Source organism: Dendropsophus ebraccatus, chromosome 8, assembly GCF_027789765.1.
Source record: "Dendropsophus ebraccatus isolate aDenEbr1 chromosome 8, aDenEbr1.pat, whole genome shotgun sequence".
In the NCBI taxonomy this organism is placed as follows: domain Eukaryota; kingdom Metazoa; phylum Chordata; class Amphibia; order Anura; family Hylidae; genus Dendropsophus; species Dendropsophus ebraccatus.
The window spans coordinates 45,144,207-45,170,273 of record NC_091461.1 but is presented as its reverse complement, the minus strand read 5'-3'; the positions used below and the strand labels follow the sequence as shown (position 1 = coordinate 45,170,273).

The window sequence follows — 26,067 nt, the reverse complement described above, 5'->3', positions numbered from 1 at the left end:
CAGAGCGCGCGCCCCGGCTTATTGTCTGCCGCTGCTGCTGCTGTGCGCTTGTACGTGCGGTACCGTGTGCAGCTCCCCAGCCTCCCGGGCACAATAACAACTTGTGTACAGCAGGGGCCGCACGGCCGCGGGCGTCTCTTGTCACTTCAATGGACTGACGTCAGTCTAATGACAGCTTGGAGGGAGCCGGGCCCATAGCTGCAGCCATTCTGCACCTTGCAGTGCCCCGAGGGGGGAGATGACAATAACAATGGTCACGTTCCACGGTAACTTACTGCCATGTGAGACGTTCTCCCTCACGTAGCTGATCTATAGGATCCCATAAGATGTGCCCTGTGATGGGAGCACCAGGTGCCCTCTAATAGCCATACTAGCCTACTGCTCTATACTGGCCCATGGGCTTTTATTTTAACCCCTTAAAGACCGGGCCAATTTCCATTTTTACGCTTTCGTTTTTTCCTCCTTGTGCCTAAAAGGCCGTAGCGCTTGCATTTTTTTCACCCAGAGCCCTTATTTTTTTGCGCCAATAATTGTACTTTGCAATGACTGGCTTATTTTTTGCATAAAGTACACTGCGAAACCAGAAAAAAATTAAATGTGTGGTGAAATAGAAAAAAAAAAAATATATATTTTTTTTATTTGGGGAACTTTCGTGTTTACGCTGTTCGCCCTGGGCTAAACTGACTTGTCATAAATGTTTTTCAAATTAGAACGATTACAACGAGCTGCAGATAGCTCCCGGGATCACGGCGGTTTAGAGCGGGGTCGCCATGCGGCCCCCCTCTGAACACCCTTAACGACGCCAAGGCGTACATTTGTGCCCTTTGTTGTTAGGGGGTTAAAGGGGAACTCAGCAGGATAGGCGAATTTAACCTGCTGATATGTCCCAACTGCACAGGAGACGCTGAGGATGAAGGTATGTCTCTTACCTTTCTCCTTGGCGCATTTCCCGTGCAGTTAGGGTCCTATTCCACAGGGCCCAATCAACAATGTAAACGAGCGCCAATCTGCTAGATCGGCGCTCGTTTACAGGGCACGGCCTGATGATCGTTGAGCGAGGGCTGCAGGGACATTGTTACCGATGCCCTTGCAGCATACATTACCTGGCAGGACTTCTCCTCTGCCCTGTCTTCCTCCCCGGGTCCCGCGGCGCAGCATCAACTTCGGTGGCCTGTGATTGGCTGAGCGGTCTGACAGCTCAGTCAGGCTGCTCCGGAGCTGCTGATGCTGTGCTGCAGGACACGGGGAGGAAGACGGAACGGAGGAAAAGTCCTGCCAGGTAATGTATGCTGCTTCTCAAATCACCGGTCGCCCGCCGCGCACCGCTTTTCCACCGTATCGATGTGCGGTGGGGGACTGATGATTTTAGGTCTGGCTTTAAATAAACAATCAGCCGATTACACGATCATCGGCTGATCGTTTTCTCTATTTCACCGAGCGATTATCGCTCCCGTGGAATAGGCCCTTAGTCTTTTGCTCCACGGTCCAATGAGACTGTTAGTAGCTCTAGCCATCCCCATAGCGCCGATCCGCACCCTTTCTAATCGTAATGAATGGAATGGAGCTACTGGGCAGTGCACCTAAGAGTCTCACCGGACCGTGGAGCAAAGAACACCATCAAGGAGGAAGGTAAGAGACATACCTTTCTCCTCGGCGTCTCCTGCACAGTAGAAACATATCAGCAGGATAGTCGTCTAACCAGTTGATAGTTCCCCTTTAAATGTAAAGTGGCGCAGAAGCTGCAATATTACAATCTTATTATTACAACTTGTGTCACCCTTTCCTTCTGGCTACAGTTGTCACATACATAAAATGCTCTGAAAGATTTTTGCAGTTTGCAAGAATTTAAAGGGGTATTCCCCCTAAAATCATTTTTGCTTTAATAAATTGCCCACCCATAGCTTTTCATCTTTCCAATATACATTTATTACGGATTATGCACAGTTTTGCTGTTTTCTGGACGCACTCACTCCCTCTGGTTGCATAAAATCATCAAATCTCAGTCCTGTCCGACACCATTCCCTGCTCCTGGCCCCCACCCTCCGTGTCGGGATCACGTGTCCTCCATCTCTTCAATGGGCAGGGTGAACGATTATAACCCTGCCCACTGAAGAAAGGGAGGACAGTCTTCCCCTGAAGAGAGGCACACAGCAGCCCAATCATCCCCATCTCCCCCCTACGCCCTCCCGCACCCGCCCCGGGACAATCGTCACCACCCATCTCGCCGCCCCCGGTCCCTGTCTCCCCGGCCCAGCACAATCGTCACCGCCCTAACCAAACCCCTGGCCTGGTTGCTCGTACAATCATCCGCCGGCCGCCTCCGCTGCTCTCCCGCACCAGTCCCGTCCCTCCCCAGCACTATCATCCTAAGCTGCTCAACGGCATAATCATCCCTATCCTCCCCGCCCGCCCACCGCTGATGCTCTCCCGCACCAGACCCCTGGCCCGGGAACCAACAGGACGATCGTCATCCCTTCTTCCCCCGCCCATCCGATACCGCTGATGCTCTCCCGCATCGGTGCGTGCCGGGGGGGGGGGGGTGCGGGAGAGCGGCGGCAGCAGGCGGACAGGGGGGTGGATGATTGCACCGGGCCGGGGGACTGGTGCGGGTGAGTAGCGGCAGCCGGCGAGGATGGGGGTGATTGTGCCGGAGAGCAGCAGGAGCAGTGGTGTGGCTTAGGATGATAGTGTCGGGGGGGCGGAATGGTGCGGGTGAGCAGCGGCGACGGGCAGGAAAGGATGGGGATGATTGTGCCAAAGAGCAGCAGTAGCGGTGGCTGGCCGGCGGGCGGGGAGGATGGGGATGATTGTGCCAGTGGGGGATTTGCAGCCGTGACCGGTGCGAATGATTTTCTCCTCCTCCTCTCGGCCTCCTAGCGTATATCCTGCTATCCATCCACAACTGTGACCTGATATATTGTGATGTGGATGAATAGCAGCTTACTGGAACCTGTATTTCTACACAATATATCAGGTCACAGAACTTCTGTAGAACAACAGGTCCCAGCAAGCTGCTATCCATCCACATCACAATATATCAGGTCACAGAGCTTCTGTTGAACTACAGGTTCCAGCAAGCAGCGAGAAGCACTGCATGGAAATGTAGTCTCCTGGCCGGCGCCATATTGGATTTATACGGCTTTTAGAAAAAACGTTTTCTCTGGAACGGCAGCAGCTAGAAAGGCGGGAGACGGCGGGAGACGACTTGGGGAGTAAGAGCAGCTAGGTTGGGGGGCATTTTATTTTTTAGCTCTTTTAAGTTTGGGTTCACAATAATTTAGCAGTTTGCAAGAATTTAAAGGGGGACGGCAGTGAACATATTTTTCTTTAAAATCAACTAGTGTCAGAGAGTGCCAGAGATTCGTATTTTACTTCTTTGAAGAAAAAAAAAATTCAGTCTTTCAGTACTTATCAGCTGCTGTATGTTCTGCATGAAGTGGTGTATTCTTTCCAGTCTGAGATAGTGCTCCCTGCTGCCACTTCTGTCTGTAACAGAAACTGTCCAGAGCAGTAGTAAATCCCCATAGAAAACCTCTGCTGCTCTCCAGATTGAAAATCAAGTCTTCAAGTACTTATCAGTTGCTGTATGTCCTGCAGGAAGTGGTGTGTTATTTTTTTTAATCTGGAGAGCAGCAGAGGTTTTCTATGGGGATTTACTACTGCTCTGGACAGTTTCTGTTACAGACAGAAGTGGCAGCAGGGAGCACCGTCTCAGATTGGAAAGAATACACCACTTTCTGCAGGGCATACAACAGCTGATAAGTACTGGAAAACTGGAGATTTTTTAAATAGCAGTAAATTACAAATCTCTGGCACTTTCTAACACCAGTTAATTTGAAAGAAAAAGATGTTCATTGGAGTCTCCCTTTAAATTATTGTAAAACTGCTAAATTATTGTGAACAGGTTGACAGGTTGTGGAGAACCCCTTTAAGTATTATCACATCTAAACATGTTTTTATTTAATGTTTTTATATTTGTGTTTTTAATGATTTCAGCTCCAGAGTTAGCTTTCCCACCACAGTGACAGGTAGCTACAGCCACATAGCTTGGAGACTATAACCATACAGTGATCTGTAACTATAATCCTTTACTCAATGTATGTATACACTATATTGGTTTATCTTCCTTCTATCTGATGATGAAGAAGAAAAAAAATATATGTCTTCCGGACTTTCTAGAAATGGCCAATGTGTTAGTTTCTTTCTAAGAATGAACTATACAATGATAATAAAAGTGATACTGAGACATCCTGTCTACAAGAACACAGGAAATCAATTAGAACCTAGTTATCGATGCTCATGTAAAGTTCAGCTGCTCTAGAGAAGCAGAGATACAGGAAGGACTGAATGTTATTCTCTGTAATTCTCAGAATCTTTCAAATAAAGCAGAACATTTGTAGGAGTGCGGTCTATTAAAGACTCTATCACATGAACTAATTTTTAACGGCAATGGGTTTTTGAGTTTTATTTAAACTAATCTGTATAGCAATTAAAAGGGGTAGTCCGATGCCACACGATTATGGTGCAAAAATAAGTGATACTCACCTGCCCCAATTCCAAACCACAACTTCTATGACAGTTCCCATTACCTGCAGGGGAGACACAGGAGCGGGGGAGGCAGGGGAAATGGGGAGGCAGGGGAAATGGGATCGGGGGAAAGACAGGAGCGGGGGAGACAGGAGCAGGTGAGATGGGAGAGGGTGATTGGAGCGGGGGAGAGACAGGAGCAGAGGAGACAGAAGCAGGGGAGATGGAAGAGGGTATTGGAGCGGGGGGAGACAGGAGCAGGGGAGATGGGAGAGGGTAACAGGAGCGGGGGAGATGGGAGAGGGTGATTAGAGCGGGGGAGAGACAGGAGCAGGGGAGATGGGAGAGGGTGATTGGAGTGGGGGAGAGACAGGAGCAGAGGAGACAGAAGCAGGGGAGATGCAAGAGGGTATTGTAGCGGGGGAGACAGGAGCAGGGGAGATGGGAGAGGGTGATTGGAGTGGGGGAGAGACAGGAGCAGGGGAGACAGAAGCAGGGGAGATGAAAGAGAGTATTGGAGCGGGGGAGAGCCAGGAGCAGAGGAGACAGAAGCAGGGGAGATAGAAGAGGGTATTGGAGCAGGGGAGATGGGAGAGGGTGATTGGAGCGGGGGAGAGACAGGAGCAGGGGAGATGGGAGAGGGTGATTGGGGTGGGGAAGAGACAGGAGCAGGGGAGATGGAAGAGGGTATTGGAGCGGGGGAGACAGGAGCAGGGGAGATGGGAGAGGGTGACAGGAGCGGGGGAGATAGGAAAGGTTGAAAGGAGTGGGGGAGAGGCGGGAGCAAGTGACAAGAGTGGGGGAGAGACAGGAGCGGTGACAGGAGTGAGGGGGGGGGGGGCATCTGTGCCGCCATCCGCACTATGACCTGTCCTATTTTTTTTGTGGCAAGGATCATGGCATGGATGACAGCGCGGATGGTATGAAAGGACACGTAGGATTTAATGGGCCTTAAAATTGTCAGTGGTCTCTGTGTGTTGGCTGTGCAAACATTTCCTGCGTGATCATTGGGATTGACATTGCAGGGAATCAGGGGAGGTAGGTATAATTTTGTTTTAATTTTTTCCAAGCCAAACTTCTATAATAAATTTGGGTGGCGGTGGACAAAAAAAAGTACATTAATCCATAGCAAAAAAAACAAAAACAACCATGGTAGCACAGTGATATTTAAAGGGGAATGCCTATCTGAGCTTTTTCTGAGCATCTTCGACATCTCCTGTTTTTTCCATCCATGCCATCTTCAGATAGATTCACACTTCAAGTCCTGGCCAGAGCTTGGGCCTGGGTCATCAGACTGTGTAACCATAATACGGATGGTAAAATACAAGAGTGCTCACATTCACCCATCTTTGTTTATATGGTGTTTTTTATAGTATTTCATTGGGGCTTTTATTAAAATTACATATACAGATTTTTTGTAATGCCGACTCAGCATTTAAGAAAAATTGTTGCAAACATTAGTTGTATCATACAATGTAAAACACATCTGTATATGCCGCATGCTGTAATTGTCAAGCAGACGTGCCCTGTGGTCTGTGGATGTGTTCAGTGTTCATTCATGTTTTTAGATGTCTCCACCAGTTTTTCTACTCATTACTATGTTCTTCCCAGTTACTGATTAATCAATGGATAAAGTAGATCGGTGAGGTTACATCAGCTACCTCATCACTATAGAGTTTTCTCTATCCAAACATAGCAGAAGTTTTTGATTAACAAATTGGATTAAAAATTGACAGGCATTTTTCCTGAATTTCTTGCAATCATCTGTAATCACTGTCCTCCTCCATGACCTGGGAGCCCCAGACCGTTATACTATACAGTTACAGTGCTGATCAGTGGGTGGTGAAGTATCAGTCTCCCATAACCCCCACCCCCCAGTTTGTGAGTGCAATCCACAGTGCCCTTTACAGTCTAAACAGTAAAGCCTATATTACATGGGGCGATCAGAGGGAGCAAGCAAACGCCGGCCTGAAAGGTCAGCGCTCGCTTGCTCCTTTTTCCCCGCTCGCTGCCGGTGCTATTACAGCAAGTAGGTAAGTACGCAGGGGGGGGGGGAGGGCAGGAGGCTCCCTGGACAATCTTTAGATCATCCAGGGAGCCAATAGGTGATAGTGGCGGTCTTCTGCCACTGCTCCTATTACACGGAGCGAGAGCAGCAGATCATTACTATCATTGTCTTTCAACATGTTGATCGTTGCCTTTTATTACATGAAGTGATACTTGTCCGTAATGGCCTATGATTGGCCAAATATGGACGATAATCGCTTTGTGTAATAGGGCTTTAAGGTTTCAAGTCCTCTTCTATTGGCCAACATATGCAAATGCTTTAGCGTGTTATCCAACCACACGGTGGGGATATTCCAGTTACAAAGGGACACACGGAACGCTAAGGCTTACATATGTGTATTTTAAATCAGCATTTTTCAGACCTAAAATGATAGGACATAATGCTGGATGCATGCTGCCACTGATAGGGGCTATTCATTTTAATGTATGCACTAGAGTCCCTCTAGTAGTAGCTACAGACCACCATGGGCCCCATGATATTGACATGTCCTGCCTACCTGGGCTTGGATGGTACCTATGTGCCCCTTGCAGCTCTGCCAAATATCTGGTCTGCCACACCAGGTTGGTAAATAGCATATATGGGGGGTGGTGATTATAGTCTGGGGTCTGTATACACATCCTGGCTATGGTCTAAATCTTCATTTAAGAAGTCCGGAGTGTGATTTGTATTTGTTTAGGGGGTATTATATACAAAAGGACAGGGCATAGGGGAAAAAAGTTTTTACAGGAAGAGTGTCACGTCAATTTTTTTTGCATCTCCATGATGTCCCCTCTCATATATTGCCAGGTATGAGCAATATATATTTATAGATCCTAATACCTGTGTTGTATTATCACATTTTTGCGGTCTCCAGCACATGTCTATGGATAGGAAAATAAAATCTCAGCTTCCAAAGAGGACAATGAGTCATTGATGTCTCACAGGTTTGTTGCAGGGGGTAACGTTGGTTCAGACACGTTCTAATTCTCAGCTTACATCCACTTGTGAAGTTGTTAGACTCTCACAGGTCAGAACAAGGTGGAAATGACAATAGATAGATTTTGGGAATAAGGCAACAAAGAGTAGGTCACCAGGTTATTCCTCAAAGTGATGCGTATGTTCTTTATGGGCTACTAACTATATATAGGTTCTACGTGCTACCATTCATCCCACTATAAAAACAAATATTTAGCTAGGTAGACATGTTAGCAAAATTCCACTAATATTTTAAAGCACCTGGACAGTGAGATGTGTCGCATAGAGAATAGGCTGAGCCTGTGGGAAAGAACAACAAAAAACAGGTTCCTACTAGACGCTTGTCATGGTGTTGATGGAGTCACAGCATTCATCACAAAGGCATTGTCTATTCTGACAAGCCCTAATAAGAGAGGGGATATATTTTGTAGCATTCCACTAGGAGCGTGTGTTACTTTATGTTCTCTTTACTGCTCTGCCTCATATTCAAATAAGACTAAGATTACAAACCAGAAATTACAAAGGTTTATTTACCATTTCCACCAAATCTGAATCATCCAGTCTAGCAATTTCCTAACAATGTCTAGCATCCCACCTACATTGTATCACCTAAACAATGTATTTCCCCACCAATACTTATACCCTAGCTACATGATAAAAGGAATAAGTCTATGATTGTTGAGGGCCCAACCACTGATCTCAAAAACAGGAATCCTGAGTTTACCATTGGACTGGTGCAGTGGTCATGTATGCACAATGGTGCTGTATTCACTGGAAGTCTCATAGATAATAAATGGAGAGGCAGTGAGCGTAGACATGGCCACCGTTGTATTACAATAGGACCCTTAGGATCCTTACATTACTGGGAGTGATGCACCCCCAGTATAAAACTCATTTAAATAAGTGTTATTAGTGGGACAACTTCTTTATAGTCAGGGGGAGGTTTCAACAAATCACATCTATACGCTGCAAAAAATCCATGGAGAATCCTAATGGGATTTGGCCCGAATAGACATATTAGTTTATGTTGTGGATGCACTGCGAGTTTGTTATGGGCTAGTCAAAAACACTGCCTGCATTTACTAACATTGTTTTATTCTTAGACAGTGTAAACTTAGACAAGACAGCTTAAGGATGTGCCAAATTTATTACAGTTGCTCAGGTTGTTTAATAAATCTGTCGTAATCTTAGACTGTCTAGTCTAAGTTTAGTCCACTTATTAGTTGTCCTAAATTGCACTAGGAATTTGTGATAGAATTTTGGCACATTATTGCACTTCTTAGGTTACGCTCCTTTTTTGTGTCTAAAACTAATAATTAATGTAGTGCACATCGTGTACGACTGGCACGTCTTCCATAGGTAGATCTAAAATAAATCTGTACAATTTGGTAAGGATTTCCACTGCTGCACATTTTCCAACTGCAAATTGCAACCTGTGGGGCTGTATCCTTTTTTCTTTTTCTTTCAACATTTAGTTTACATTTCCATAAAAGACAATCACCAATAAAATCATCACAGAAAGGAATAATGTTCCACAGTGCACATTTGATACACATAAAAAATTTAAAAAGAAAATGTATCCCACAAGTCCTCCCTTCCAGTTATCCCCAGCAACCCAACCTCCACCGTAGCGGAGAAGAGATGGGAGCAGTGACAGGAGAAGAGACAGGAATGGGGGGAGGCATCCGTGCTGCCATCCGCACTATGATCTGTCCTATTTTTTCGCGGCACAGATGACGGCATGGATGGTGTGAATGCACACATAGGATTTAATAGGCCCTAAAATTGTCTGTGGTTGCGGATTTGCGACCATAGACAGTTTTACTGGACATGTGAATAAGACCTTAGGGAACTGCGCCAGAAAAAAAGTAGTGGATAAAAATTTTTAGGTAAGTATTGAGAAATGCATTTTATAATGCTGCTGATTATTATTATTTTTATTATTGTATAATTTTTCCATCAGGCTACTTCTAGCAGCTTTTTGATTATGTCAGCACTCAATGTGTAGAGCAGTCCCAAGTTACATCATCATCATCATCATCATTCATCCTGTCTTTGTGACAGGAAGAGCAGCCAAATCACATCGAACACGAAACAGTAAAAATCCATTCAATTATCTGAGACAGATGAAAGTTATGTACGCATAGGATGAGACACAACCATCTAATGTATTGGTATGAAAGGAAATGTCTTTCATTGGATCTGGTTACACAATGTGAGCTATTTTTCGGTACAAGCTTTGTGACACCGATTTTCTGCTGCACTACAATGAATGGATGGAGCCCTGGTACGGTGTTGAACGACCTGGGTTCGGTGTCAAAGTGTGAAGAGTGTGTAAGGTCCTATTACACTGAGAGATTATGTACCAAATCAGGCAGCAATCTCTCCATGTAATAGAGACAGCAATCAGCAGATGAGCTGGAAAATGGATAACTGTCTTGTAACATGTTAGAAGATAATCTTTCACCGGCTGCCTTTGCTGTTGGCCTGAATAGTGAGAAGGAAGTGCAGGGACTTGGATAGTAGTTCACTAGCCGTCTCTTGGGCAGGAGAGCAGGACTGGAGGCTATAGAAGCACTGGTGGACTGTGGGCTGTGTGAGAAGCTCTGAAGAAGGAGCCTTACCAAGGTCATGATGGAAGTAACTACAATCCTGAGGCTAGGGAAAGATTGGCCGTAGAAGTGGCTGGCATGTGTCATTTTGTGGGGGCATCTGCTACTTTTGTACTGTCAGCCTATGAATGGCTAGCTCTCAAGAGTCTACTGGGACTGTGGGGGCAAATTACCCTGGTATGGATGACCTTTCAGGGAGGCAAGCAGTTGCAGAAGTTGCAGAAGTTGGGTCAAAGTGGGAAATCCCCAGTCTTATAAGGCCAGAAGATAGCTGCAGCTGGATGTCGTTTCCCTGCAGGCCTGTGGAGTGGCCTAGATAATGGTATCTGGGTTGTAAGCCTGATTGGGACTTGGTAGCAGTGGTAGCAATGGACGGGAGGAAGGAGTGCAGAGCAAAACTAATTGGCCCCAATGGTGATAAGAAATCTGAAAGCAGGTGTCCATGAGACTTAGAAGCCGGAGAGAGGTAGCCTACTGGGCAATATTTGATGGAATATATGTAGAGGTTTTAACCTCTAAGACCAGTGTCTGGTAAAAGGGGGGAGCTTGCCAAATAAAGAGACACCTGTGTGAAGTAACACTGCCGAGGAAGAGGGAACGGAAACCTTAACAGATTTGAACTGTTAGATATTTTTATTGTCTAATTAACATTACAGTAATAGTAATGTTTAGGAAAAAGCAACATCCAGTGGGACTTTAATCTTCAAGCTTTTATGCCTTAGTAGAGTACTGTAACTAACAAAATTTCCTGTAACATTGTTTGAGAAAAAGTTATGTTAAAGGACAACTCCGGTGCTGATAAAAGAAAAACTGAACCGAAGCTCCAGTTGGTGTCTTCATTTTTTCTTCACTTGCTGGTTTGGGCTTTCCCATGATGCACTTTGTTTCCTGTGATGTCTAACTGACTGTAGAACTGTTAGATGGCTTACAGCTTGCTCAGCCAATCAGAGCTGAGCAACCGGAGACATCTGACAAAGTGAGGCTGGCCTAACAGGGCTTAGACCCGCCTCCCTCTTGATGATGTCATTGTCACAAAATGGCTGCCACAGAAAAGCCTGGGGTCAACAGTCATTAGGTAAGAATGAGTTTACTTCACTTTCTGGTGGGGGTTGAGGGGGGAAAAGTAAGGGAAGAGGGGCAGATAGGTGATTGAAGCATATTACAAAGTTATATAACTTTGTAATGTGTTTCAATTACTGGGAAAAAAAGCTTTTCACCGTAGTTGTCCTTTAACTTGAGTTGTTCGTTTTGCTTTTGTCTGGGATTGTCTTCTTTTGGAGGAGAACCATGCGAGAAACAGAAAGGGTATCCACCCTAACACTGTCAGAAGGAGATATAGTCTACGAAGTAAGATCACAAGCGTATAGGCTCTTTACACTGTCTGACTATCCACCAAATAAATGTTTGTGGAAATGTTCTAAACTAATAAATGAGCCATGTAAAAGGGTCAGCAATCGGCCACTGAATGAGAAAACGCTTGTTTGGTAGATGATCATATTATGTATTCGGGCCTAAGAATCAGGGGGATGTGCAGCCAATAATGATAATAATGAAGGGTGAGTGATACCTTGATTGTTCCTGTGCCCTTGTCTGCATAATGATTGAATTGTGTAAAAGGCTCCTTAAATTAGTGTGAACTTACTAGGTCAGCTAAGCTTACTTAAAAGGGGCCCTTAGTAATATGTTTTAAACCTAGTGCACCTGAACCCTGCATTTAGCATCTAAAATGTATGAAATTAGTCAGATACTAAAAGTTGTTCTTTTATTCTAATCTGTTTGTGTTTTCTGACTGAAATATTATTTCCCTTTTTTTACATTGTTATGGGGACTCCCATCTTGCCTGAGTTTTTTTTTTAACAGCATTTAGTGACATGCTTTACAGCAATAGGAGGAACAGAGCGCTGATCTCAGGGAGACCAGCCAAACGACAACACTGACGGCAGTGTTGTCGTTTGGCTGGTCTCCCTGAGATCAGCGATCTGTTTCTCTTATGGCTGTACTAGGTATTGCTCCCACCTAGTTAGAATCCTGCTCCACACTGATGAGGGGCAACACCCCAAAACAGCTGTATGTGGATAGATACATGGCCTTGGTTTTCCCCTTGTCATTACATTGACTTATAGGGCTACTTAATATGGTGGTTTTGGTGGTTTCCTAACAAGAGCTACCCCTCGCTGGGTCCTTCCCGAAGGGATATCTGGCTAGCCCTGTGTTTTGAGACTTTTATGAGGCTCCACGGGCTCTTCTTTTGCATATTTATGCTTTACAGCAAGACTCTGTGACCTTTGAAGAGGTCATTCCACAGGGAGCTGCTGTAGTCTTCTCTATCTATTGGTGTCACATGTTGCTGCTGTACAGATTACTTTACAGCAGACTCCTCTTATCACCACAGACAGAACATAAAGTCTCAGCTTAGCTTTAGTAATTAAAACTGCAATATTTTAGGATTATTTTATAATATAGATAGAAAAATGGAAAATTAGAAAAAAAGTCACCAAAAATTCTACAAAAATATGTTTAACATAAAACCATAATTTAAACGATAAGTCATTTTCTGATGAAACATTCCCTTTGAATACAAGCTTCAAAATCACAATGCAGTAAAATGACCATATATTATGTTGGGATGAGGAAGGGGGGGGGGGTGTTCAAACACAAAAAAATACACAAGTTAACTAATCTAAAATTGTCAGAATCTTTGATGTCAAATGAGAAAATTCTAATAATATTTGTGCATAGACCAATTATAGGCCACACAGAGCACCCGGGCATAGCTATGCCAACACTAATTATACATAATTTTAAAGACAAAAACCTAACTTTATCATTGGCAGAATAAAGAGATTAACCTTGTCTAAAACAACAGAGTTCTGTGGGAAGATCAAAGTTATCCATTTATATTGTCATACAAACGGAGCATAAAAATAGACAAATTACCGTGATCCCTTCTTACTGAATTTTACCAGTTCTGGCTAAAAAGAGATATTTATTGCAAAAAAGCAGTAGATATGTACACATTACCCCTTGACTCACATCTATGTATTATATATCTACCTGTCTTTCTCATATCTGTTTATGTTTGGACACTGGTGTCCTAAAGCTCTCCAAAGTGAGAGGGTGGCAGTTCCTTAAGGTCTATGCTCAAAAGGGATGATTGGCAAATGGATGAGCACTTCTGCTTATTTACAGATGCTTTGGACACACCTCTCTTGCCTGTGGTTCTTGTGGTATATTTGGAAATGGTTTATATTACTGTTTACATTAACACAGATGTTTTTTTATTATGTTTACTATTGCTGCCTGTCCTGACCCAGGTCAGTTTTATTTAGTTTATTATTTATTTATTTTTATTTATTTGTTTATTTATTGCTGCCTTATCTGACTCATGCTTGTTTAGCTGTTTTTACGTGAACTCTTCCAGTTTTAACCTAAGGCCCAGTTCACACTGAGCAAAAACGGCAGAGAGCTCCGCCACGGAATCCCACCGTGCTCAGTGTCCTGCAGTATCTCTATGGGAGGATGCGAGGGTCTCCGCTGCCGCCGCTCTCCACTTACGGGATTGGCATGTCAATTCTTTGAGTGGAGAGGGGAGTAAGCGGAGGTGCGCGTGCCCTCCCAATACTGCAGGACACGGTGGGATGCCGCAGCAGAGAGCTCCGCCACAGAATTCCACTGTTTTTGCTCAGTGTGAACTGGGCCTAATACTTGTACAACTACTCTTCTGCCTATCATTTCTGGCTCTGTGCTTCAGGAAATTATCCTCTAGAATTTGGCTGTTGTTACTGGAGACTGCTTAGGGTAAATGAACTATGGATTTCTTTGGTGAAGGTAAAGAACTAGCAATCCCCTACAGTCTGCTTCCTGGTTTAGCCCTAAGCCAAATCTCATAGCATACTTGCCTACATTTAAAGTGGCACTATCAGCAGGTTCTGCCCAATGAACCTGCTGATATGCCACAGAAGATCTTTACCTGATGGCTGCACAGCTGGTAATGAATCCTTTCTTCTTCCCTGCATTCTTACGATATTTGCTAATTGCTACTATGCTGATGAGGGGCCTAGGAGCATTTGGGGCTGCCCGCCCAGCATCCCCCTCCTGTGCTGCCCACCCCACCCCCTCCCGTGCTGCATAGTGAGGGAGGTGGTTGCTCCCAGCCACCCACTATGCATATTCATATATGCATAGGGAGCGGCACGGGAGGGATCGGTATGGGAGGGGGCGGGCTGGGCGGGCTTAGGGAGATGCTCCTAAGTCCCTCATTAGCATAGGGGCAATTAGCAAATATTGTAAGAATGGGGGGAAGAAGAGAGAATTCATTACCAGCTGTGCTGTCATCAGGTAAAAATCTTCATTGGGTTGAACCTGCTGCTTTAAAAAACAAAAAATAGACACTTAAAGAGTATTCAGACCTTTTCAATGGCATTGGGTCAGGGATTAGGCTGTAAAAAAAAAAAAAAAAGCATACTCATCCCTCAGCTCCCTGCTGCTCCACCTCTGCTGCTGTCCTGGAGTCCAAGGTGGAAGGCCAGTAATTGGCTGGAACTTTCCATGCTGAGTGTGCTGGGACATCACTGGGTGGCAGAGATGATGGAACAGTAGGGAGCTGTGAGGTGGGGATGAATATTTTTTCCACCACATTTACAGCCCTTATGTAATATTTATTTTAATGGCCACAAGGCCTCTTTAAAGGGAACCTGTCACCCCCCATGCCGAGGTGACAGGCTCCCGACCCCCCGTTAGAGCCCCCTATACTCACCTAATCCCGCCGGGTCCCACTTCTGGATGCGGTCGGGTGATGAAGATCTCAGCCGCTGCAGCCCGGTGCGCGCGCTGAGAGATGAGTCCAACACCCATAGAGAATGACAGGAGAGTCCAGCGCTCCGTCATTCTCTATGAGCGTTGGACTCATCTCTCAGCGCGCGCCGGGCTGCAGCGGCTGAGATCTTCATCACCCGACCGCATCCAGAAGTGGGACCCGGCGGGATTAGGTCAGTATAGGGGGCTCTAATGGGGGGTCGGGAGCCTGTCACCCTGGCACGGGGGGGGGGGGGGGTGACAGGTTCCCTTTAAGTCTAAACCCTGGAAATGCCCTTAAAGTGTTCAATGTTTGGTGAGCTTTGCATAAACACCAGCTTTTTTCTGGCCTAGTTCTCTGACTTTTCCCAACAAAATCAAGGTAGTTGCGAGGCATATAGCAGCATGTTACTGGATCCACTCTCCGATCTATCTATCCACTCTCCTATCTATCTACCTATCTACCTACCTATCTATCTATCTACCTATCTACTATCTATCTATTATCTATCTACTATCTATCTATCTATCTATCTACTATCTATCTATCTATCTATCTATCTATCTATCTATCTATCTATCTCCTATCTATCTATTATCTATCTATCTCCTATCTATCTATCTATCTATCTATCTATCTATCTATCTATCTATCTAATAACAACCTATTTATCACTTTAATATGTCATTATATGGTTTACAAATTAATTTGCAGAGTTGTCAAAAAGGTGATTAGATCTAGTCTAAATTTCACAGAATATTTTAACATATCTTTCTACATATACGTACAAATAATCTGCCTGGCTCCGGAAAAATATTAAATGTATTCTTCATAGTATTGGGGATGGCCGCCTACTGTGTGTGTTGGATGGAGAATTTGGGTAGGTACCTGCTGCTAAGAAGAATTTAGCGGTTTAAACTCATCATTATGTGCGTAGCACGCGACTCGCATTTTATTCTACTTGGAAAAAAACAATCTCATAAAGAAATGTTGATTTCTGCACACAACAGATTACCAAGAAAAGCTGATAAATAGTGAGAGCTATGCAGAAGGCTTCCTGGTAATTTCTGAGACCACAATGTATATATAGAAATATTAGAGTAAGCAAATAATAAATCAGCAAAATGTGCAGCATTGTTTTATACAATGATAGAAAAAAAAATCCACAAAATATTTCACTTTACAAATAATAAAAATATAGGATGACCGATGCAGATGAAATCTGAGCAAAAACTTAGGCTGGATAAAGTAAAAGTGGTTTGTGCTGACTTGTAACTAAAAACTGAAATCGGACCTGTTCCTACACAAGGGTGTAAATAACCTCATAGATGGCGGATATGGATAATGAGGGATAGTCATCAGGATTCTGGGAGTATGTTTTTATTTCAATGTTCCACTCCATTGGTGAGATATGAGATATAGGCGTTGTCGGAATTAGCGAGCGACTGGGAAGTGGATGCGCTCTCTCCCGGGCTATATCTCTTGATCACGGTGGGTCTCAGCAGTAAGACCCATTGCAATTAAAGCCTTTCACATGCTCAATGACATGTCAAAATTATTGACTCTTTAATGGATATGTTGAAATCTAAGGGGCCTATTACATCAGGCTTATTCGCTCTTTTGTAAAATGCCCAGCATTTAGCTGACAAATAAACAAATGCTTCTTTGTCGGCTGATTGTATATTTTAGATTGCAAAAAAGAAAATCCTTGTTGGTTAATTGCCCATTGCCCTGTGTAATAGGTGATGTGCAGCTGACGAAGGATAGAAGTAAAGAGCTGCATGTACAGTCCATCAATCATTTATGCACCCTGCTTGCCTAATTATTGAGCTGTGTAAGGCTATGTTCACACCAAGATCATCCCGGCCAGGACTTAGGTACCGGCCGGATGATCCTTCCGGCCGCAGTGTTCTGATGCGGGCGCATCAGCGCACGCCCGCATCAGAACCTCCCACAGCACACTATGGAGCGATTGGCCGGAGCTGCTCGCTTCATTGTGTGAACTGACAGGTCTTTCTGCGGACATTTGCGGGTCCGCATGGGATGAGGCCGGAGCGTATATGATGTGTATACACTCCGGCCGGGATCCCATAGAAATGTAGGCAATGTTCACAGGCGTACAAAATACAGCCGTTGTTGCCGATGGCAACAACCGTCATACTTTTACGTAGTGTAAACATAGCCTAAGGGTGCGTTCACACTGAGGAATCCGCATGGATAACTTCTACGTCCGTGCCATAGAATCCATTCTAGGCTCGGGCAGATTTCGCATTGACATGTCAATTCTTTATTTTTTTTTTTTGGGGGGGGGGGGGGGGGGGTGGCGACATTGCCTGAGCCTAGCATTGAGTCTTTAGTACGGACGGAGAGTTAAGCGGGAGCGACCAGCGAAATCCATAGGATGTTATCCGTTCGGATTCCTCAGTGTGTCACCCTCAGAGACTAAACGATTGCCGATTTCCTGGATTGGGCAGAGATCTAGCTGTGTAATGTATTCCCAAAGCTTCCTTTAGGCAGGAGAACTGCTGCCTGATACTGGGAGCTTTACATAGCTCAATTATTGTAAATGCGGGGCAACGCAGACATTTTCTGGACATCGCTGCCGGCAGCCCCTGTTTACACAATGCGGCTGATTAAAAATGATTTTTGGTGCTTCATGATCCAAAAGATTAGTTGACGAAAAAGCATTTAATCATTCATTGTCTGATCAATATGGGGAAAATTAGGCTTTGCGCCTATTTTTAAGTTGATAGTTTTAAGTTGATTTTTCACAAACTTTTGGTCTAAGTTCTATTTATGAAAGAGTATTCGACGGGCAAATGTTTTTTAGATGCAGTTTTTTTTTAATCTGCCTGTTTTGAGTATTCACCCCAAAATTCACATAATCTGGGATTTGCACCCAGTCACAAAAACTGGTGCAGGCTTAAATCTGGTCAGTACCAGGTGAGTATGTCTGCAACTTTTTTGTGACCTTTTTCTTAGATACATTTACTATCACACACAATATATCAGAACAAAATAAACACCAACCAACATTGAAAAGTCGCACAATTACTCCTTAGTCAATGTCCCTCACTGACTTTTGCACAATTTGTATTGAAACAATGCTGAAATCTCTGCTGTATTTGCAGAATTTGGAGAGATGAAATGCTACTTTCAATACTGTTCTAAAGTGTTATTTTTAAGTGCATGAAGGATTTTGGCACTTTGATTACATATACGGTTGTATATTAGCTCCCTCTAGAGGCCAATTGGACATGCAAAATGCAGGTCATATCAGGTCCGTTTTTTGGTTTACTATTTAAAAACCTTTAATAATAATAATAATAATAATAATAATAATAATAATAAAAAGAAATCATATGACTAAACTGGTACAGATTACCAGTCTGTAAACTCCAATAACCTGGGTCACGTGTCTTCTTTACACTGACACTTACAACGTGATTAAAATCTCATTAGCACAAAGTTTTGCTCTGTAATTAAATGTAAATACTACTCTGAGAATTGTGTGGGTGGCCTGGCAGATTAAAAGCTGCACTAACCTCAATGCATTTCTTTCTTTATGTCACTTGCAGTCAAGGGAAACTGAAACTACTATGTTTGTACAGTCACCTTTGTATGAAGACCTTCCTTTAAAATATAATATTTAAATTCAAAAACAGTACACGGTCTGGCCTAGACGGGATCTTCAGGAGTGTGCTATATTAGTCTGCTATGTAGAAAGTACAAATATAGAAGAGGAAAGATAATAAATAGGGTAATAAGAATGTTTATAAGGATTTTATTCTTTGAGACCCCTTTTACTGAAAAGAAGAGGTTAAACTTAAAGGGAATAGTCAGGAGATTGATCATGCCTAAACAAGGGGCAGAATGAAGTCTTTAGGGCTCCCTAGATAGAAACAGTATTTTTCTACGAAATGAAACACTGCAACATTTCAGAGAAAACATAGCTTGAAAACAAGCCAGGAACTAAGAGAAGAGTCACAGGATCGGCTCCCAGCCAGCTTCTCCCTGTCTTGGCTTGGCTGGATTGACATTTATCTCCCTATTTGTAAGCTTATTTGTGCAAGTTTACCTAAAGGGAATGTGTCATCAGAAATGGCCTGTTGTTTAAATAAAGTTTTCTATGTTAAACAATATTTTTAATGAATTTTTTTTTTCTTACTCTTTCCTTTTACTAATTATATGATAACAAAAAAAGTTACAATCTGTAGAATGACCTACGTGCAAGTCACATAGGGCACAGAGCATGCTTACAAATGTCACATACAAAGAATAGAGCTGGCATTGTGTTACTACATACAAAGAATAGGGTCTAGATGTTATTTGTATTAATGAGGTTTGTTGTAAAGCAAGTCACTAAATGCTGTTAAAACAGCTCAGGGAAGATTGCTGTCTACATAATAATGTACTAAAAAAATGACGGAATTGCAATCAGAGGCTCGCCTCCTTCATGCTGTGCTGTCCTGTTCTGTGGTGATTCTGTCCATAAGATGGCCGACATGGAAGAGCATGTGACCATGCCCCAGTGTCCACCACTCAGCCTGCCTATGGGGACACAGAGGGCGGTGCATAATTACATGCTCCTCCATGTTGGCCATATTATGGACAGAATCGCCACAGAGCAGGGCAGCACAGCCTGGAAGAGGGGAGTCTGATTTTAGTTCTATGAGCTACACAGGGAGCTGCTGATTGTCAGAAAGGGCAGTAAGTACACTTACTGATACTGTACACTGAGCAATTTTACTATAAAGTGGCTGATCCCTTTAAGAAACAATGGGGGAGATTTAGCAAACATGGTGTAAAATGAAACTGGCTCAGTTGCCCCTAGCAACCAATCAGATTCCACCTTTCATTTTCCAAAGAGTCTGTGAAGAATGCAATCTGATTGGTTGCTAGGGGCAACTGAGCCAGTTTCCCTTTACACCATGTTTGATAAATCTTCCTCAATATCTTTCCCAATTTATGATATAATCATAAATGCAAAATAACGATAAGATTATTTGGTTCAGTAATGTTCAGTCAATACATTCTTGAGATGTTGATCTTTATTTTGTATCCAATAAACTGAATATAATATTATAACCGCCTAATAATAATGATCCTTATCAAACAAATACAAGTAAACAGAGCAACCAGCCCTGATCAGCTGATATTGGAAATGGTTACAGTATGCAGCTCATGAAAGACCCATGTACTGATAACCTGGAAACAGTCATGACAACTTTTTATTATTTATCATATTCAGTATAAGTCTTATACTATACTACTCTGGTCCAATGTAACCTACGGACAGGACTGCGAAAGTGCTCCTGTAGCCGTATGCAAAGGGCATGTCTGAAAGGTCATGGACCCCTCATTAAAAATAGGGGATGCACAAATGTGGCTAAATTTAAAGGATGGGAGAAAGGGACATTATCTTTCCCTTCGCTAAACGTTCATGTGTTCGGGGAGGTCGGGAAACATAACTGATGGCTGAACGAAGGTTTGACCAACAATCATTGAAGATGCATGCCCACCTTTGGTGAAAAAGGCAGTGAAAGGGGGATAAAGTCACAACATTTTGGCTTGCCCAAAAATTGCATTGCACCAGAAAACTGCCATGCAAGTTTTTTTTAATTCTACAAGTGTTTTTCAAGGGCCTGTGTTTTGAGGGCAATCGTTCTTACCGTGGAACAGTACGATTATGTTCACATAGAAAGGGGTAAACATGGGAAAGCTTTCAAATTGTACAACAAAGACAGCCATACAGCATACAAATTTTTGCATTTGGCCAATGGATAATATATACCGTGGCTATACAGTGGCAAACTTCTGGTATACACTTTCTTACCCTCACCCATAAAGCTCTCCACAACGCTGCCCCTCCATACATCTCCTCCCTCATCTCCACCTATCATCCTTCCCATGCTCTATGCTCTGCTAATGATCTAACCCTAACTTCTTCCATAATCAGAACATCTCATTCCCGCCTCCAAGACTCTCGTGCTGCACCATTTCTCTGGAAGGCCCTACTCAAAGACCTCAGACTCATACACAATACTCACAGTTTCAAGCGTGTCCTCAGGCTCCTCATCCCTGATGGTTTATGCACTTTATACATTTTACTTGCAATCAGATATTGGCGTTGTTACTGGCTCATCCTGTTCTTTCCAACTATGTACAATGGCTGGACCATGGACATATAAAGCACTTGTAGCACATGGCGCCTGCGGGGTTTGGGGTGCCCTTTTGGGTCTGGTCCTGTGACAATGGGGTTGCAGGGCCATTCCGTGGCCCCTCTTCTCTGCCTGCGCACGTTTTGCGGGGATTGTGGTCGCTGACCGGCACAGTGATGAGGTTTGGTTAGGGACTCATGTGTATCAGAAGACCTGCACGTGGTACATGAGGCAATATGGTTTGGCCAAATTATATACTAACTTCTGATGTTGGTTTTAAATGTAGCTGAACAGGCTTTCGTGTCAGCCATGGGTGCGATGTGCAGCCATTTCTGTCTTTTTGGCTTGTGCATATAAAGCACTTGTGCCTAGTGTCGACCCACGTCTGTAAGCATCTGTAAGCTCCAATGAGCAAGTCTCGGTTACATTTTGTATTTTTATTTTATTTTTATTTATTCTAATTATTTAATTGTGTATTATGTAACCTTTGTACTGTATATAAAAAAAATCTGTTGGTGCTATACAAATAAATATTATTATTATACACTCAATGCTGTGTGAATATAGCCTAAGGGTCCTATTACACAGAGCGATTTTTAATGATTAACGACTAACGATAAACGATCGCAAATGAGATTTTTTTTACTACGATCTTTATTTCGATTGTTACTATGATCGTTTATTCCTGATCCCTGATCCCAGCAAAACAATAAATAATGTGCAATTACGCTGAACAATTAGTGAAAAAATGCGGAACTTGAGCGAACGAATGTGGAATTACAGCGAACAATTAACAATAGTTTTAGGTTCAGATCTAAATCAACGATCAATGACGTACGAACGATTTTTCGATCGTTGCCTGCAATTACACAGAACGATTATGGTTTAAATTTGAATGATATAACAATTTTTTGCTCGATAATCTTCCCGTGTAATAGGGCCCTAAGGGCCCTATTACATGGAGCGATAATCGCTCAGTGTAATAGAGACACCGATCAGCCGATGACAACGATCATTGGCTGATCGTGTCTATACGCCTGGACCTAAAATTATCAGTTGCCGACCGCATATTGCTACATGTAATAGCGATGCATGGCTGATGGTACATTACCTCTCCACATTCCCGGTCTTCTCCTGCCCTCTGCTTGCTTCCTGGCGACTGCAGATTCAAAACTGGCTCTGAGCTGACAGGCTGCTCAGCCAGTCACTGGCCGCGACGGTCCCATCCAGTGATTGGCTGAGTGGCCTGTAAGCGACAGTGGCCCGTCAGAGACAGGCCGGCCTGAAGCTTCAGCCGTGGTGCCAAGAGTGAAAGCAGGGGGCAGAAGACTAGGGACATGGACAGGTAATGTATTAACAGTTTAAGGCAAGTGTTGCACAGATATCGCTAATGATGTCAGTGCAGTTCTTGCTAAACTATAATCAAGCTTTGTAATAAGCTCAAAAAACGAGCGCCAATCTAGCAGATCAGCACTAGTTTATAGTATTGGACGGGCCGTCTAATAGGACCCTAAGAGAACAACTGGAAGCTCCATTTTATTAATAAAGTTAAACCATAATTATACATGAGATACAAGACTACAATCCTCGGTATAAGGTTAAAAATATTCATGCTTCATTCATGTGATCACCTGAGGAAGAATAACTGGGTCAATTACTGCTCCTTAAAGACTCGTGTCATGCAACCTTGTGGTGGATAGTCCCTAGCCATTTTTTTTACCGGTATTATAATTAGTGTTTTTGCACAGAGGTATTACTTAGCCACCTGCGTTCCCTCTGTTGTTAGGCACATGTATTTTTATCGCTTTATTTCCTAATACACTATAGACCATAAGTAGGTCTTTCTAAGTACAGAGATTTCCACCAGGACAGATCCCTTTGAATTAGAGCACCAATAAATGCCCTTTGGGAAACAGCTTACTGGGTTCTATCCCACCTGATTTAAACATTTGCTATATGTCTAGTTTGGTCTTTATGTTAAGTCACCACCTAAAATTAGTCTCATGATGAATTCCCTTTATAAACTGAAGTCAGTGCTCTGATCAGATGATCCCCATGGATCTGTCGTCAGAAGCCTCCAAGATCAGTGGTTATTAGGACACTGATCTGTGATCAGTGACTGCTTATTATCTGCATTGTCTAAGGAACGGTCTCACAGTCCAAAATAGAGCGCTATATATGGAAGCATCACCAGAGTATTCCTTAAGGTGTCAGTAGTTTATTTCTGAAAACTTATAATGTGTTTTGGGGACAGATCAGTTCCTTCATCAGGAAGACCTCATACATCTATCTTATCATAGACACAAACTGCTGCTCTATTTCTCCTTCCTGCTTTGCGCATTTGTCTGTTCAGATTTGTCTCTTCCACGGGCCTATGGGGGCCCGATCAATAATGTAAACGACTGCCAATCTGCTAGATTGGCACTCGTTTACTGGGCCTATTACACGGCCCGATAATCGTTTAGCGAGGGCTGCAGGGACATCGTTACCGATGTCCTTGCAGCCCTTGTTAATCACCATACTTTACCTGAACATGTTGCAGGGCTCCTCCTGCGCTCTTTCTTCCTCCCAGTCCAGCGCGCAGCAGCAGCAGCTTCGGTGTGGCCTGTCTGAGCTGACATACCGCTCAGCCAATCACTGGCTGCAGCGGTCCTGGCCAGTGATTGCCTGAGCGGTCTGTTAGCTAAGACAGGCCACACCTAAGCTGCTGCGCGCTGGATCGGGAGGAAGAAGGTACACAGGAGAAGCCTTGCAACATGCTTAGGTAAAGTATGGTGCTTGTGAAAGTGTTGGTTGCTCGTCGCGCATCGCTATTCCATGCAGCCCGATGATTTTAGGTTTGAACGTAAATAAACGATCAGCCGATGGCATGATCATCGTCTGATTGTTGTGTCTATTCCATTAAGCGATAATCGCCCGTATCAGGCCGATTTGGACGATTATCACCCTGCAATAGGACCCCTAGTCAGTGCATAGAATGCTGGTTTCTATCATATCAAGGATACATATGCAATACTGATAAAATACTGATGATATACCAATGGTATTTTATCTGTAAAATTAAGGTATTTTGGATCCATATTAGAGACATACTCCTGTAAGCTTGAGTGAAGTCGGCCTTTTGCAGATTTTATGTTGTTTATGTGGTTATAGTAGTCAGTCAATGGAATGACATTGAAGTCAATGGAATGACAGACATCCAATGCACACAGTGTATTAAATGACAGATGTTGTTTGCGTGGGTCTCAAAAAAACCGATCATGATAATTATTTGTGGACGTCTTTTGCAAACGACGGATGTCATTTTTAGTTGTTCACACACAGTTTTTCTTTTTTCACCGTCCTTTTACCATCTTTTCTATTAAACTCAATGGACTTTTCAATTAAAGACACACCCAAAGGGCAATAGGCCGAAAGCGCGAAATGGCGGATGTCATTTTTTCTTGGAAAAAAAAACACACAGAAAGAATGTTGTGAGAGGAAAGCCTAAACACTGACCTATTAAAGAAATTTCAGCAATATACCACAACGTGGTCAAATTAAATATTTATTTCTTGGCATGACCTGCTATGGCTGGGATTAGGAGTCAATGCTTTAGAGAGTAATTACAACGGCGTGTGATACTAAAGTAACTATAAATAACGAGTCTCTAAAGTACAAGTACATATGTAAATGGGAATTGGGTACAAATAACATTTTGCTAATTAGTGTTCAACAATGCAAGTAACAAACTCTGGAAGAATTAAAGCAATTTGCATAATTAAGATGTTTTAAGGGGTTTTCCAGTCTTTAAAAATCTTGTGCAAATGGTTTAACTGCAGTCAGATTAGTCACTTACTAATGTACTGTCTGTAGCTGGAAATCCTCTGTAAGCCAGTCTCACGTGAGCCTGCTCCTGATGGTGGTGGGGCTACCAATGGTTTTTGTGTTTGACTAAAATTGTCACCAATTTTTGAGCCATAGCTTATTTATGAAAATAAATTGCACCTTTTTACACCTGTTTTCTGGTAAAACTTTGATAAATCCCCTCTCCCCTTGGTGTTTATATCCTGCTTTATGTCTTGTGCCATGAACACCTTGTTATCTTCCCCTCATAAGTTTTTTGACTGTATGTATGTCAAGCATTTTGATTGGCTGGGATTTGAATGCTGAAACACCCACCAATTGCTATGAGCAGGTAGGTACTAATTAGTTACTGCTTCTCCAAGCCCATTCTAGTGATCAGTGAGGGTCTACACACCCTAACTGCAACTGATCAAAACTTCTGACATACCTCTATGTCATGTCGAAAGTTTTTTTTTTTTAAATTGAATGTGACTTAAAAAAATGTTAATTTTTCATACAAAAAGTCTTGCCTATTTTTTCAGCAGTAAGCAGACCACTTTATTTTAAAGCCTATCATTCATAAGCTATGTTCACACAACATTTTTTCCTCTCCGCTTAAAATGACAGACATCATTTTGTGGTTTCGCTGTCCATCAGTGCAATGAAGGCTGTTGGTACATTATTCTAGTTTAGGTGAACAAATATGTAAAAAAGAGCCCTTGGAGCCTCATTAAAGAGTCTCAAAACACAGGACCAGGCAGATATCACTCCGGGAAGGGCCCATTTATGGGGTGGCTCCTGTAGGGAAACCAGCAAAACCACCATATTAAGTGGCCCTATAAGTCAATGTAATCAGAAGGGAAAAATCCATCCACAGACAGCTGTTTCGGAGTGTTGCCCCTCATCATTGTGGAACAGGATTCTGGCTAGATGGGAGCAAGGCCTGGTAGAGCCATAAGATCACTGATCTCAGGGAGACCAGCCAAAGATAACACTGCCGGCTGCTGGTTAAAGAGCTCAATACAGTGAAATTCTAGGTGCATTGATCACTGGGAAATACAAATATGCCAAAAAGAGCCAATGTAGTTTAGGTAGACTTATTGGCCTTTGAGTGTGTCATTATTT

General features: G+C 43.3%; 1 protein-coding gene across 1 annotated transcript in view; it reads right to left on the bottom strand.

Annotated features, from left to right (window-relative positions):
* RHOBTB1 (Rho related BTB domain containing 1) overlaps positions 1 to 26,067 on the bottom strand; it is a 59,434-nt gene that overhangs the window by 22,944 nt on the left and 10,423 nt on the right. The gene's annotated exons all lie outside the window — the stretch shown is intronic.